This window comes from Primulina tabacum, chromosome 2 (genome assembly GCF_025594145.1).
Source record: "Primulina tabacum isolate GXHZ01 chromosome 2, ASM2559414v2, whole genome shotgun sequence".
NCBI lineage: Eukaryota > Viridiplantae > Streptophyta > Magnoliopsida > Lamiales > Gesneriaceae > Primulina > Primulina tabacum.
Genome location: NC_134551.1, coordinates 50,270,357 through 50,285,451, shown reverse-complemented (window position 1 = coordinate 50,285,451; position 15,095 = coordinate 50,270,357).

Sequence of the window (15,095 nt, the reverse complement as noted above, 5' to 3'; positions counted from 1 at the left end):
TCGTAACCAAAATCAATTTAAATGATATAACTAATATACAAACTTAAATGTAATTTATATTTTTAAAGACATCACATTGTAGACAATGTACCATGCCAGCGAGAGTGTAGGTGAACAATGGGTCATTCTAGTTCGATACGGGAAATTCAGTATTTGTTATCCACAAACCGAAGTCCCTTCTCGGAACTTGAAAATTTTCCGCCATTATTGTTATTATGTTAACCAGCCACGCTAAGATCCATGCCTGCACATGTCCACTTGCTAATTTTCTCTCCTACCCCAATATCTTTCGTACTAGTATAAATGGAATGTACCACCTCAATTAATTACTTTACAATATCCAAACCCGAAAATGGCATCTACCTCGTTTCTCTGCATAACTTTCACCATGATGCTGTCAATTTCCTCTTCAGTAGCCAAGATCCCTCAAGTTCAACCCTCCTACCGCTCTCTTGTGCTCCCACTAACCAAAACCTCATCCTCTATCACTGCACAATACATCACTTCAATCAACCTTACCATCTATGCGAAACCCGCCATACTCACGGTGGACCTTGGCGGCGGAAACTCACGGCTACTTTGCGGCGGGAAGAGCTTCAATGCCTCATCTTACCATCCTCCAGTCGGCTGCAACTCAACCCAGTGCAGGCTGGCCAAAGGCGGATGCCGCGGCAATTTGTGCTTCACCAGTGTTGCCAATCGACTAACCAACCACCTATCGTCAGACGGCCAGCTTGGTCAAAACGCCGCAACTCTCCAATCCTCCAACGACGGGGTCGTTTCGATTCAGGGGCTGTTTTTTGCTTGTGGAGTTGGGTCGGTTCTTGAAGGCCTTGCCTTGCCAATGGAGTTGTGGGCATGGCAGGTTTGGGAAGAAGCCCCGTTTCGCTTCCTTCTTTGATATCCAATTACTTTAATCTGCCCAAGAAATTCGCCATTTGCTTGAGCCCTTCAAGCAATTATAAAGGCGCTGTAATATTTGGTGATAAACATTATGCATTCCGACCATTTCCCGACGCCTCTGTGTTTCTTCTCTGCACACCCTTAATCTTGAAAGATAGTTCTCCAGATTACTTTGTCAACTTGACGTCCATGAGAATCAGTGGCAAAGATTTGGCATTTGACAAAACAAAACTCACCACAAAGTTCAGTACAATCAAACTGTAAGAACTTATTTTGTTCGACAGATACCAAAAATAATAAAAATATCAGAATAGGATATAAAATAGTGAATTTTTGTTCAATCAAAATTAAGTGTCGTGCCAGATGTTACAACATCTCGGACAACATGCAGCGTAATATTATATTTTAAAACACAAATTGACTTTAAATAAATAGATGGACGAGATTAAATTTGCACAAGTATAATGGACGAGATTAAATTTGCACAAGTATAAATACTTGTGCGGTGGCTCAGGGCAAAAATTAATCACTAGAAAAACAAATCGTTTACAAAAAACCTATCAATAGTGATTAAGACAAAAATCAATTTCTTCAACAAGTTGAGGAAAATAAAAGCTTTCTAAAAACAAATAACCAGAATAAAAGCTTAAACAAAAAAGCAAAAACTAAATGCCAAAAGTTTGGAGCAACAAAACCCGATCTTCAGCCAACACTTGCACGCATGTTGTCTGAAATGTCTCCAAAAATTACGGCAACACTTGATATCAGCAATCTTCAATGCGGCACGTCCTTTAAAGAAATACTTCTCTGAAATTCCACGGAGTGCGAAAGTGAGCGTATGATTGATCCAAGAATCCCCACGAACATCACCTCACGTAAATCACCTAGCCGTAAAACACCTCCACAAAAACTCTTCACGAAAAATACTTTCACGAAAAACTCTCCTACGAAAATCTCTTCACTAAAAATCTCCACGAAAGATTCCTCACGTAAGAAAACACCTCATCAAGACAGCAACAGCTTTGTAAGTCTTTCTCTGAAATTTGTGTTGCGTCAAAAACCCCCACTTCATGACTTAAAGCTTATTATTTATAAACGTAGGATTTATCAATAAAGAATCTTGCACAATAAGGAAACAAAGATTCTAGTAGGAATAAGTTATCATATCATAAATCATATTAAAAGAGAGCTTATCATATTTATCACTTTATCTAGAAAGACGAAATCTTATTAAATATTATACACAATCAAATCAACAAGGAAAGATAATATTAGGAAAATTATTTAAGATAAGAAATTATATCAATTAAATAAATAAAATATATTTCCCTTCAATCTCCCCCTTTTTGCCTTTCTGGACAAAATCAAATCAAACTCAATTTCTCAGTTAACCCCCCCTTAATATGTGAATTTTTCTCCCCCTGAATAAACGAAAGTTAGTACGGGTGTTGTTCGTTGTGTTGGAAACACCTGAGACAACATCTGCAAAAATCATCAACAGTTCATTGAAACAGAAACACATCAGGGAAGCAGAACATTAACATAGCAGAATATTAAAAAAGAAATCAAGCAATGGTATCAGATAGATGATATCATTTGATCATTTCAATTCACAGTCCATTGAGTTTGAGTCGCATCTTCTCCCCCTTTTTGTCCAGAATGGACATCTACCTTCATAGCCAGACGATAGTCAGAAACTAAGTTCTCGTAGGAGACAAGATCAGCTGTAGCTCGTAATCACTATCCAAAATTACTGAGATAATTGCGTCAAAAATAATTTCAAAAAAAAAATTTCCAGAATTGAAACCCACATCGATTTAACACCACTGAACCATAAAAAATCACAAATATTGGATTTCTAGCAAAATCCGGATTTTCATCGAATTTTCTATGTTGAAATACGTATACCCTATTGACCAACAATATTCACAATGTTATGTTTATGGATGACCTATTTATGCATAATAACAGAATGTAACAGAAATAGAAACATGAAAACAAATATGAGATATGTTCACAAATGAAATGTTGTCACAAATGTTGGCAACATCCTCTGACAACACGCACAATTTCCAAAAAGAATTTTGATTTTTCTCCACACTTGGTGACTTAGAAACTCTTGATCATAGAAGAGGTAGCTCCCACACTAGAAGAACGATCTTCTTTTGGACTCCTCTAGGTAGCTTTTTTCAATTTCTTCTATTTTGATTTCTGTATTTAAATTCAGAAGAGGTAGCTCCCACACTAAAAGTACAGTCTTCATTGGACTCTTTTAGGTAGCTTTTTCCAATCTTTTCTTCTGATACAGAGCATGTTTATAAATATTTTCAATCTACTCAAATCACCTTTCACATGGGCAAACTCATGATGTACATGATTATCCTTCACTACTTAGTGACTCAATTAGAGTATTTTTCATTTCCAAGTGTGTTATACAAGATCGAATAAGGAATTGTAAGTGTAACAGAAGATTATCCAACATCATTCTAACACATCATATCACAGTATGCATGAAAATGCAGAATGTCTAATGCCTAAAAATGCACATGCATGTTAGGTGTTGTCCAAGATGTTGTAACATCTGAGACAACATCTAATGATGATCAGGCAGAACACATGCTGAGAGATTTCATAAGGTTGAAGAATCTCTCAAAGTCTAATGCTTTTGTGAATATGTCAGCCAATTGGTTATTTGTATCAACAAATTCCATCCGAATCAATCTTGTTTCTATTAAATCTCGAATGAAGTGATGTCTAATGTCAATGTGTTTAGTTCGAGAGTGTTGTACTGGATTTTTTGAAATGTCAATTCCACTAGAATTATCACAATACACAACTAAGGTCTCCCTAATAAAACTTATCCAAGAAAATCGTGAAAATTCATCCACACACACAAAAGAAAATTTTTTTATCTTCGAAAATTTCAACTTCCATAGGACCCATAAGGTCCATGTAACACCCCAAATAGTAGATAGGTACTGAAGGATTTGCAGTGTATACTGATGCCTCACACAAAGGTTTAGGATGTGTTTTGATGCAAAATAGACATGTAGTCGCCTATGCCTCACGACAATTAAAGCCGCATGAGCTAAAATACCCAGTTCACGACTTAGAGCTAGCAGCCATAGTGTTTTCATTGAAAATATGGCGACACTATCTTTATGGGGCTAAGTTCGATATATTTTCTGATCATAAGAGCCTCAAGTATATCTTCACTCAGCCAGATTTGAATATGAGACAGAAGAGGTGGATGGACTCAGTGAAAGATTACGATTGTAGTATATCTTACAATCCAGGCAAGGGAAACCAAGTTGCAGATGCCTTGAGTCGAAAGACATTGAATGTTGTGCAAGTAACTAAGGGAGTTTCTAAGCTAATTGAGGATTGTTGTATGTTGGGATTTATGTTCAGTGGAAAGCACCAACCAATCAAAGTTGCTACAATCACAGTTGAGCGAAGTATTTATCAACGAATAAGAGATGCTCAGAAAGATGACAAAAATATTCAGAAGTTAAGAAGATTGGCTACCGAAGGCCACAAGTCTGGATTTGGGATTGCAACAGATGATTCATTGAGACTAAATGGTCGATGGGTTATACCAAGTAATAAGGACTTGAGACAAGAAATTTTGAAAGATGCTCATTCTAGTCATTTTAGCATACATCCAGGAGGCAAGAAAATGCATAAAGACTTGAAGGAAAATTTTTGGTGGAAAGGCATGAAGAGAGATATAGCAAATTTTGTATTGAAATGTCTAGCATGCCAACAAGTTAAAATTGAGCACAAAAGACCCGGTTGATTACTCAAGAGTCTCGAAATTCCGGAATGGAAATGGGATCACATCACTATGGATTTTGTAACTCACCTGCCGAAATCCCCTAAGAATTGTGATGCAATTTGGGTAATAGTGGATAGATTGACAAAGTCTGCACATTTTATTCCGTTCCGAAGGAGTTATAAATTCAAGGAAATGGCACATTTATACATCAAAGAGATTTTGAAGTATCACGGTATTCCAATTTCGATAGTGTCAGACAGAGACCCGAGATTTGCTTCAAGATTCTGGGAAAGCTTTCAAGATGCTTTGGGAACAAAACTGAGTATGAGCACTGCATACCATCCTCAACCGGATGGGCAATCTGAAATAACCATCCAGACACTCGAAGAAATGTTAAGAACCATTGTGATGGATTTTAACATGGGATGGCAAGAAGCTTTACCGTTGGTGGAGTTTGCATATAACAATAGCTATCATGACAGCATTGGTATGGCACCTTTTGAGGCCCTTTATGGTAGAAAATGTCGTTCTCCTTTATTTTGGGAAGAAGTAGGCGAACGAAGTCTTACAGGTCCGGACGTAATCCAGCAAATGATCGAAAAAGTTCAATTGACAAAGAAAAGATTGATAGCAGCTCAAGATAGACAAAAGAAATATGCCGATCGAAGAAGAAGGCCACTAGAATTTCAAGTGGGAGATAAATTATTCTTGAAGATATCTCCTTTCCGATGAACTATGAGATTTGGGATGCATGGGAAACTATCACCTCGATATGTCGGTCCCTACGAGATTGTTGAGAAGATTGGTGACTTGGCTTATCGATTGGAATTGCCACCACAACTATCCAAGATTCATGATGTATTTCATGTTTCGTTCCTTAGAAAGTATGAACCCGATGAAAGTCATGTGCTGAAAGTCGATGAAGTAGAGTTAAACGATGCTCTACAATATGAAGAGAAACCTTTAAAGATTTTGGACAACAAGGAAAGAAGATTGAGAAACAAAGTTATTCGCTTGGTGAAAGTTCAATGGCTTAGACATGGTGTCGAAGAAGCGACTTGGGAACTTGAGGACAAGATGAGAAAATCTAACCCCGAGTTATTCGAGTAAGACAAGTAGCTAATCCCAAAACAATCAATTTTTCAAATTCATACATTGCATTCCTTTATCTGTTTGAGTGTCTTGTTTGAGCATATGTGTGACACGCATAATAATTTCGAGGTCGAAATTTTCTAAGGGGAGAGGAAATGTAACACCCCAAATAGTAGATAGGTAATTTTTAAAATAAAAATTTAGTGATATAGTTATGCTAAACAATAAAAGTTTAATTTTGGTGATGTGAGAACCCAAATTTTTAGACATGCAATTAATTAAATATAGACATGTATAATACTTTATTTTCGATTTATAATAAATTCGAAAATATTAAATAATACATGGTATTGGAGATTCCAAGCCAATAAATACATGAAATTCAAATTCCAGTGCAAATCATGTATTAATTTCGAAATAAGGCTGGACATCAATAAAATTGGAAGGAAATATTACATACAAGGCAGCTTTTCTCAACAAGGAAGCATATCAATATTTATGGAAGAAGCATCTCCAAATTTTGGAAAGAGTATCAATCGAATTATGGTAAGATTTTCATCTCACCCCTATAAATAAGAAGACACTCTCATTCAAAATTCACCATTCATTCTAGCAAGCAAATTTCGAAATTTTGCTCTTCAATTTTCGAAATTCATCCCAAAAATTCTGCACGAGTCGTCAAAATTCTTTCGAAGTTCAGAAATTCAGTTTCTCTCGTTCAGTTGCTCGGAATCCGATCTCCACCATTCAAAATATGCTTCCCTATGTTTTGCATAACATATCCAAATTTCAGCAAAATCCAACGGTTAGTTTTTCGTTTATAGCCTTTGAAAGAAAACTGCTCAGATTTTAAGCGGGAATTCAGCATACCTACGGTGTTTCTGTATGAACAGGCCTAAACAACTTTCAAACCCGATCTTCACCGTTCATAATATATATAACGTACTTGTGAACGTACTGTAAAATTTTGAGTTCGATCCAACGGTGAAATAAGGCGCCGTGAATTTTTCAAGACGGTTGATTTTCCGGTAGATGTGCTGCTGCGTCTTCGAGGGGTTGGTTGCATGATTCTTCTATAGTTTCAGAGTTCTTCACGTTTTCTTCCAGTCTAAGGTAAGTGAGCTTGTTTTAAAGATTAAACTTTCGTTTATGCATATTTATTTCGTTTTTTTGAAAATACGGTCGAGTACGTTCTTCTTCTACTCCGTTCTTGTGTTGGTTGTCATACGGTTTTGGGCACTGTGAGGATTCGACTGTATATGGGTGGGAATCCCAACCATGACGTACGCTTACGCGGTGGGGGACATAACCGCTATACGGCCTCGTCCCCTTAGAGGAGTAAAAATTAGGGACTGATATCAGTAAACCATAGAAAGTGGATGAATCTCAGTGCTGGTAAATGTTATGCATGTGATATGAATGATGTTATGTAAGTGCAAGTCATGTGATTTTCGAAATTATGCATGTTGTTATATTGTGCTCGAACGGCCCCCACTTGCTGAGTATTTCCCAAAATACTCACCCCTTACTCTACTATCCCCAGATAAATCAGAAAAAAAAAATCGAAGAGGATGAGCAAGACCAGTTTTGGGGCTGATAATAAGATGATTCAAGAAATTTATTTTAGTTTTGACTTAGTAAGTTGTAAAATCTTCCGCATATTATTTTTATCATTTTAAGAATCTACGTTGTAAAGACAATCTTTTGATTGATTATGAGTAATAAACTGGTTTCTGGTTTATACTGTACTACGAGGCTTGTTGTTTCCAATTGTGTGGCTGTAAAACAACGCCGGTGTCAACTAACCCCGGTCTCGGGGCGTGATATTTAAGTGGTATCAGAGCCGCCAGGTTCATAATCCAGTTGGGAAGAAAATTTTGTCAGGTTATGGCAAAAGGCTGATGCAGTCCCTTTCGGAACTCCCAACAAGTATTATTCACAACTTTGATGTGAGGCGTGGTCCGAAAACAAGAAAATCTTTCGTTTAGACCTCCGAAATCGCGTTTTTTGCTATTTTAGGAAAGTTTCGTAGAATTCCTAACTTTTCATAGGAAACTCAGAATTTAATTCCGTCGACTGTTCTAGAATCCTCTCGACGTATTCTTTCTATCCATGGGTCAATGTCCAAACTTTCTAATTTTGAAAACTTTCTCGAAAATCTCGTTCAACGTGTTTCTTGAACTACTTGTCGATTTTTTTGAAATTTTATTATGAGGACAATTAGTATTTGTATTTATTTTAAGAATATATCTATCAGAGATAAGTTGACTTAAGCTTCTGATTTAAGGAAAAAAAATTGACTCGAGGATGATAAGTTATTTATGATAACTAATATGAGAAAAGTTGATATAAGGATTATATCATAAGTTTTGGGTACTGTACTATAGAAGTTGATTTTGTGTCGATAGTTAATTGTGTGAGCAATATGTTTGGGTTATTAAGAATATTAAGCGCTAACTTTAAATATGTAGAACATTGGAATATCTTGTGAGAAAATATCATCAGGTTAAGGAATTTATATTATTTTAGGATAACAAGTAGACTACGACCTTACGTAAAAAAAAAAGTAAGTTATGAGATATTGATGGGTATCAAGGAAAGTATAGTACAATAAGTTTTGACTTTTATGATACTAAGAATGATTCAAAGAAAATGACATTCAATGAACTCCTTTGTTTTAGAGCGTGATAGGCTCGTGATCTTGATGAAAATAAGATTTAGTAAAAGAATAATTATTTGAGGTAACGACTAGGTTATAATTTTCCGGATTTAAGTCAATAAGCTATAGATCAATACCTGAGTTAAGTTTCAATATTCTATATGGGTTTTAAGTTTTGAGATAATAATTGGGGTAATTTCAAGATAAGATAAAATTAGTATTAATTCGCATATATTCAGTGCCGACTTAATTCAACTCACTTCGGTAGATTTCGTCGCCATCCTAAGGATGAACTAATTAGCTAATAGCCGTGCGATAGTAGATGGCCAGAGTAAAAATGTCAAACTCTGATCCCCAAACCAAGAAGAAATCAGATACCATGGCGATGCCAAGGAACAGAAATGCATTTTTTCTGTTACCCAGAATTGGAAAGCCATAATATCGGGAGAAGAAGTTTACCTAGCAATGGTGAACAAAGTGCAAGAAGGAGATAAGCTGAAATTGGAAGATATTCAAGTAATACGAAAATTTTTAGACGTTTTTCCAGAAAGGCTTCTTGGAATGTTCTCGGACTAAGAAGTAGAGTTCGAGATAAATTTGGTACCAGTGATGCATTAATCTCCAATAAACTGTACCGAATGGCTCTAGATGAACTCAAGGAGCTAAAATAATAACTCCAATAGTTGTTAGACAAAAAAAAATGGATTAGGCCAAATGCATCTCTTTGGGGAGCCCCGGTCCTATTTGTAAAGAAGCATTATTAAAGTATGAGATTGTGTATAGATTATAGAGAACTCTATAAGATCACAATCAAGATAAATATATTCTTCCAATAATAGACGGTCTTTTTGATCAACTTAAATGAGCTATAGTCTTCTCCAAACTCGACCTGAGGTCAAGCTATAATCAGCTAAAGGTCAGAGCAGAAGACACCCCAATGTCAGAATTCAAAATAAGGACATCAGTGGAACTAAGAAAGTAGAGGCAATTCTAGATTATCCGAAACATAAAAATGCAACCAAAATTAGAAGCTTCTTTGGATTACTAGGCTATTAGCTGAAATTTGTCGAGGGCTTCTCTTCAGTAGTCGTATCACCAATGAGACTCGCACAAAAGAACTATGAATTCAACTAAAGATAAAGATGTGAAAGAGCTTTCAAACATTAAAGGAGAAGCTAGCATCTACACCAATGTTGGTATTATCTACTGAGGACAAGGATTTTACCATCTACAGCGAAGTATCAAAGGAAGATCTCAGAGGCGTACTCATGAAAGACAGGCTAGTCAACTAAAGCCGCATGAGCAAAACTACCCTACTCACGATCTCTAGTTGGCAGTAGTGATTTTGCTTTGAAAATTTGGAGACAATATCTCTACGATGCCAAGTGTGAAGTATTCACTCACTGGCCACAAAGTCTCGAATATTTGTTCATTCAAAAAGAATTAAAAATGGGACAAGGACGGTGGATAAAGTTACTCAAAGAACGTGACTTGACAATAAGCTACCACGCCAGCAAGGCAAATAAGGTAGCCAATACTTTGAGTCAAACATGGGTAAGATAACCCTAGCATCACTCTCTGTGCAATCATGTCTTCTAGAAGCAGTCAAGCTAAATCAGAGTCGAAACATGATACTAGAGAAGTTCAAAGAACAAGCCAAGGAAATAAAGTCGTCAGATTTTCAAGTGGGCCCAGACATAATCTTGGGGATGAGAGGACGATTGTGTGAGCCAGACATCGACAATCTTCGATAAGAAGTGATGTTAGAGGCTCATAAGTCAACATTCCAGATCTATACCATCAGTACAAAGATGTATAGAGATTTGAAAAAAAAAGTTTCTGGCAAAACAGAATAAAAATAGATGTCGCCGAGTTTATATTTAAGTGACAAGTATGCCAACAAGTGAAAGTCGATCATCTCGCTACATGGAGAATTACTGCAACAGTTAGAATTCCGATATGGAAATGAGAACATATTTCCATGGATTTCGTAGTAGAATTTACAAAGTCAATACAGAGTCAAGACGTGATATGGATAATCGTAGATAGACTCACAAAATCTACGTACTTTCCACTTGTTCGAAGGAATTATAATATTGACAAGTTGACTACTCTATACTTGGATAACATTATGCGGCTACATGGAGTGCCAACAATCATAATGTCGGATAGATATCCAAGATTTGTGTCACGTTTGTGGTAGAGCTTTCAAGAAGCCATGAGAACAAAAGTCACTCTTAATACGGCTTATCGCTCTTAAAATGATGGTCAAACAGAGAGAATGATTCAAATCCTAGAGGGTTTGATAAGGGCATGTGTCATAGACTTCAGTAGTAATTGAAGTGAACATATACTCCTGATAGAATTCGCCTACAATAACAATTATCACGTCAATATTGGGAATGACTCCATTTGAAGCCTTTACGGACGGAAGTGTCGATCACCACTGTACTGGGACAAAATAAAGGAGACATCCATGACATGCCAGAACTATTCCAAGCGACAATGGAAAAATTGGCCATTATCAAAGATATACTCAAGGCTGCATAGGACCAGCAAAAGAGTTAGTCTGATCTTAAAAGAAGACAAGTGGAATTCATAGTGAGTGAAAAGGCTTATATAAAGGTCTCATCAATGCAAGGAATCCTTAGATTTAGTAAAGTTGTAAAAGTGAATCCTCGATACGTAGGACCGTTCAAAATTCTGGATAGATTGGCACGTTGTCTTACAGAATAGCATTGCCATCAGATATGTCTAGAATCCATAATGTATTTCAGAAGTCCAAACTAAGGAAATACACCTCGAGCCCAGGCCATGTTATGGAAATTGAACCGCTCATTATCAAAGGTAACATGGGGAAAGAGCTGAAATTTGAAGATGTCTCTATTTATATTGTGGACAAAAAGACCAAGTACCGAGATAATGTATAATTCCCTATGTCAAGGTGCAATGGTCAAACACACAGAATGAGAAAACTACTTCGGAGTTTGAAGAGAAAATGTGCAAGCAATATCCCTACCATTTAGAAAGTCAAGCCGACTCAAGTTTCGAGGACGAAACTTCTAATAAGGAGGGAGGGATGTGAGAACCCAAATTTTTGGACATGCAATTAATTAAATATAGACATGTATAAGACTTTATTTTCGATTTATAATAAATTCGAAAATATTAAATAATACATGGTATTGGAGATTCCAAGCCAATAAATACATGAAATTCAAATTCCAGTGCAAATCATGTATTAATTTCGAAATAAGGCTGGACATCAATCAAATTGGAAGGAAATATTACATACAAGGCAGCTTTTCTCAACAAGGAAGCATATCAATATTTATGGAAGGAGCATTTTCAAAGACGGCTGATTTTCCGTAGATGTGCTGCTGCGTCCTCGAGGAGTTGGTTGCATGATTCTTCTATAGTTTCAGAGTTCTTCACGTTTTCTTCCAGTCTAAGGTAAGTGGGCTTGTTTTAAAGATTAAACTTTCGTTTATGCATATTTATTTCGTTTTTTTGAAAATACGGTCGAGTACGTTCTTCTTCTACTCCGTTCTTGTGTTGGTTGTCATACGGTTTTGGGCACTGTGAGGATTCGACTGTATATGGGTGGGAATCCCAACCATGACGTACCCTTACGCGATGGGGGACATAACCGCTATACGGCCTCGCCCCCTTAGAGGAGTAAAAATTAGGGACTGATATCAGTAAACCATAGAAAGTGGATGAATCTCAGTGCTGGTAAATGTTATGCATGTGATATGAATGATGTTATGTAAGTGCAAGTCATGTGATTTTCGAAATTATGCATGTTGTTATATTGTGCTCGAACGGCCCCCACTTGCTGAGTATTTCCCAAAATACTCACCCCTTACTCTACTATCCCCAGATAAATCAGAAAAAAAAATCGAAGAGGATGAGCAAGACCAGTTTTGGGGCTGATAATAAGATGATTCAAGAAGTTTATTTTAGTTTTGGCTTAGTAAGTTGTAAAAGCTTCCGCATATTATTTTTATCATTTTAAGAATCTACGTTGTAAAGATAATCTTTTGATTGATTATGAGTAATAAACTGGTTTTTGGTTTATACTGTACTACGAAGCTTGTTGTTTTCAATTGTGTGGTTGTAAAACAACGCCGGTGTCAACTAACCCCGGTCTCGGGACGTGACAGGTAATAGTTTAAAAAAAAATGCTTTTGATAACATCTTATAATTAATAAAGAATTCTTCAAGAAATATCATTAATGTTGTGAAAAAGTAAAAATTTATGGTAAAAAGTAAAAATCTCAAACTCTCAAAATTTACCAAACTACAAACTTTATAATATTTTTCTCTCTACTCGATTGTGATTTTCTTCACAAATGAGAGATCTATTTATAGGAAATCTTTACAAATAATTCAAAAATAAAATACATCATTACCTAAATCATCACACACTAATTTTCAATATTTACAACTCTTATTTTCAACATTCAAATATTCAACATTCAAATATTCAATACACACATTTTAAATATTATTTTCCAATACTCCCCCTTGTGATGATGATCATGATACGATGATGTCTTCATTACGTGTTTTTGTACTGCCTCATTAAAAACCTTACTTGGAAAAACCCATTGGGATAAAAACCATAGTAAGGGAAAAAGAGTGCAGTCACGTAAACTCTCCCTGATGTTGACATGAACAATTCTTCACAAATTTCGTAGATTGCGCATCCCAATATTATATATGTGCCTTCTAAATATTGACGTAGGAAGTGCCTTTGTGAAGAGATCTGATGAGTTTTCACTTGATTGAATGTGACGAACATCAATACATCTATTCTTCTCAAGCTCCTTGGTGAATGCGAAGAACTTAGGATGAATATGTTTAGTTCTGTCGCTTTTTATGTATCCTTCTTTCATTTGAGCAACACATGCAACATTATCTTCATATAGTATCACAGGCTTCTCATCAGATGATAATCCGCATGAAATTTGGATATGTTGGGTCATTGATTTTAACCACACACATTCACGACTTGCTTCATGTAGTGCAATAATCTCGGCATGATTTGATGAAGTTGTTACGAGCGTTTGTTTCTGAGAACGCCAAGATATTGCAGTGCCTCCACGAGTAAATACATATTCAGTTTGGGAACGTGCCTTGTGTGGATCAGATAAGTATCCAGCATCAGCATAACCAATTATACTTGGATTAGCATCTTTTGAATACAAAAGTCTCAAGTCTGTCGTTCCTCGTAGATAACGGAATATATGTTTAATTCCGTTCCAGTGTCTCTTTGTTGGATATGTGCTAAATCTTGCCAACAGATTCACGGCAAAAGATATATCAGGCCTTGTACAATTTGTAAGGTACATAAGGGCACCGATGGCACTTAGATATGGTACTTCTGGACCAAGAATATCTTCATCATCTTCACATGGACGGAATGGATCCTTTTCTATGTTTAATGATCTAACAACCATTGGAGTACTTAAAGGATTTGCTTTATCCATATTAAAACGTTTAAGGATCTTTTCTGTATAATTTGTCTGGTGAACAAACATTCCACATTCTTTTTGTTCAATTTGTAAACCCAGACAATACTTGATTTTTCCAAGATCCTTCATTTCAAATTCTTCCTTCAAGTATGACACAACTTCTTGAATTTCTTTATTCGTTCCAATGATGTTTAAATCATCAACATATACAGCAATAATTACGCATCCGGATGTTGTTTTCTTAATGAAAACACAAGGGCATATTGAATTATTTACATATCCATTTTTCATCAAGTGATCACTTAGTCGATTATACCAAATTCGACCTAATTGCTTTAACCCATATAATGATCTTTGTAATTTCACAGAATAACATTCCCTGGGTTTTGAACTTTGTGGTTCAGACATCTTAAATCCTTCAGGTATTTTCATATATATATTACTATCAAGTGATCCATATAAGTAAGCTGTAACAACATCCATAAGACGCATTTCTAAATTTTCAGATACTGCCAAGCTAATCAAATACCGAAACGTAATTGCATCCATCACAGGAGAATACGTTTCTTCATAATCAATTCCAGGCCTTTGAGAAAAACCTTGTGCAACAAGTCGAGCTTTATATCTTACTATTTCATTTTTCTCATTTCGCTTTCGAATAAAAACCCATTTGTATCCAACAGGTTTTACACCTTCAGGTGTAAGGACTATAGGTCCAAAAACATTACGTTTATTTAGCGAATTTAATTCAACCTGGATGACATCTTTCCATTTTATCCAATCCTGCCGATTTTTACATTCACCAAAAGATTTTGGTTCATGATCTTCGTTATCATTTATGATGTCGATTGCCACATTATAAGAAAATATATCATCAATTTCACTTATATCTTTTCGGTTCCATATTTTTCCAGTATTAATATAATTGATAGAGATTTCATGATTCTCGTCAGTTTGTGGTTCTGACAGAACATTTTCATCATCATGTGTTTCTTCAGGAACACCATTCTCTATTTTGTGATCATCATGTGTTTCTTCAGAAACGTCATTCTTTATTTTGTGATCATCGTGATTCTCTATGAATTTTCTTTTTCGAGGATTTTTATCCTTGGAACCGACTGGCCTTCCACGCTTCAGGCGTTTAATGACATCATGAGTATCTTCCATTTGTTTCTTTGGAATT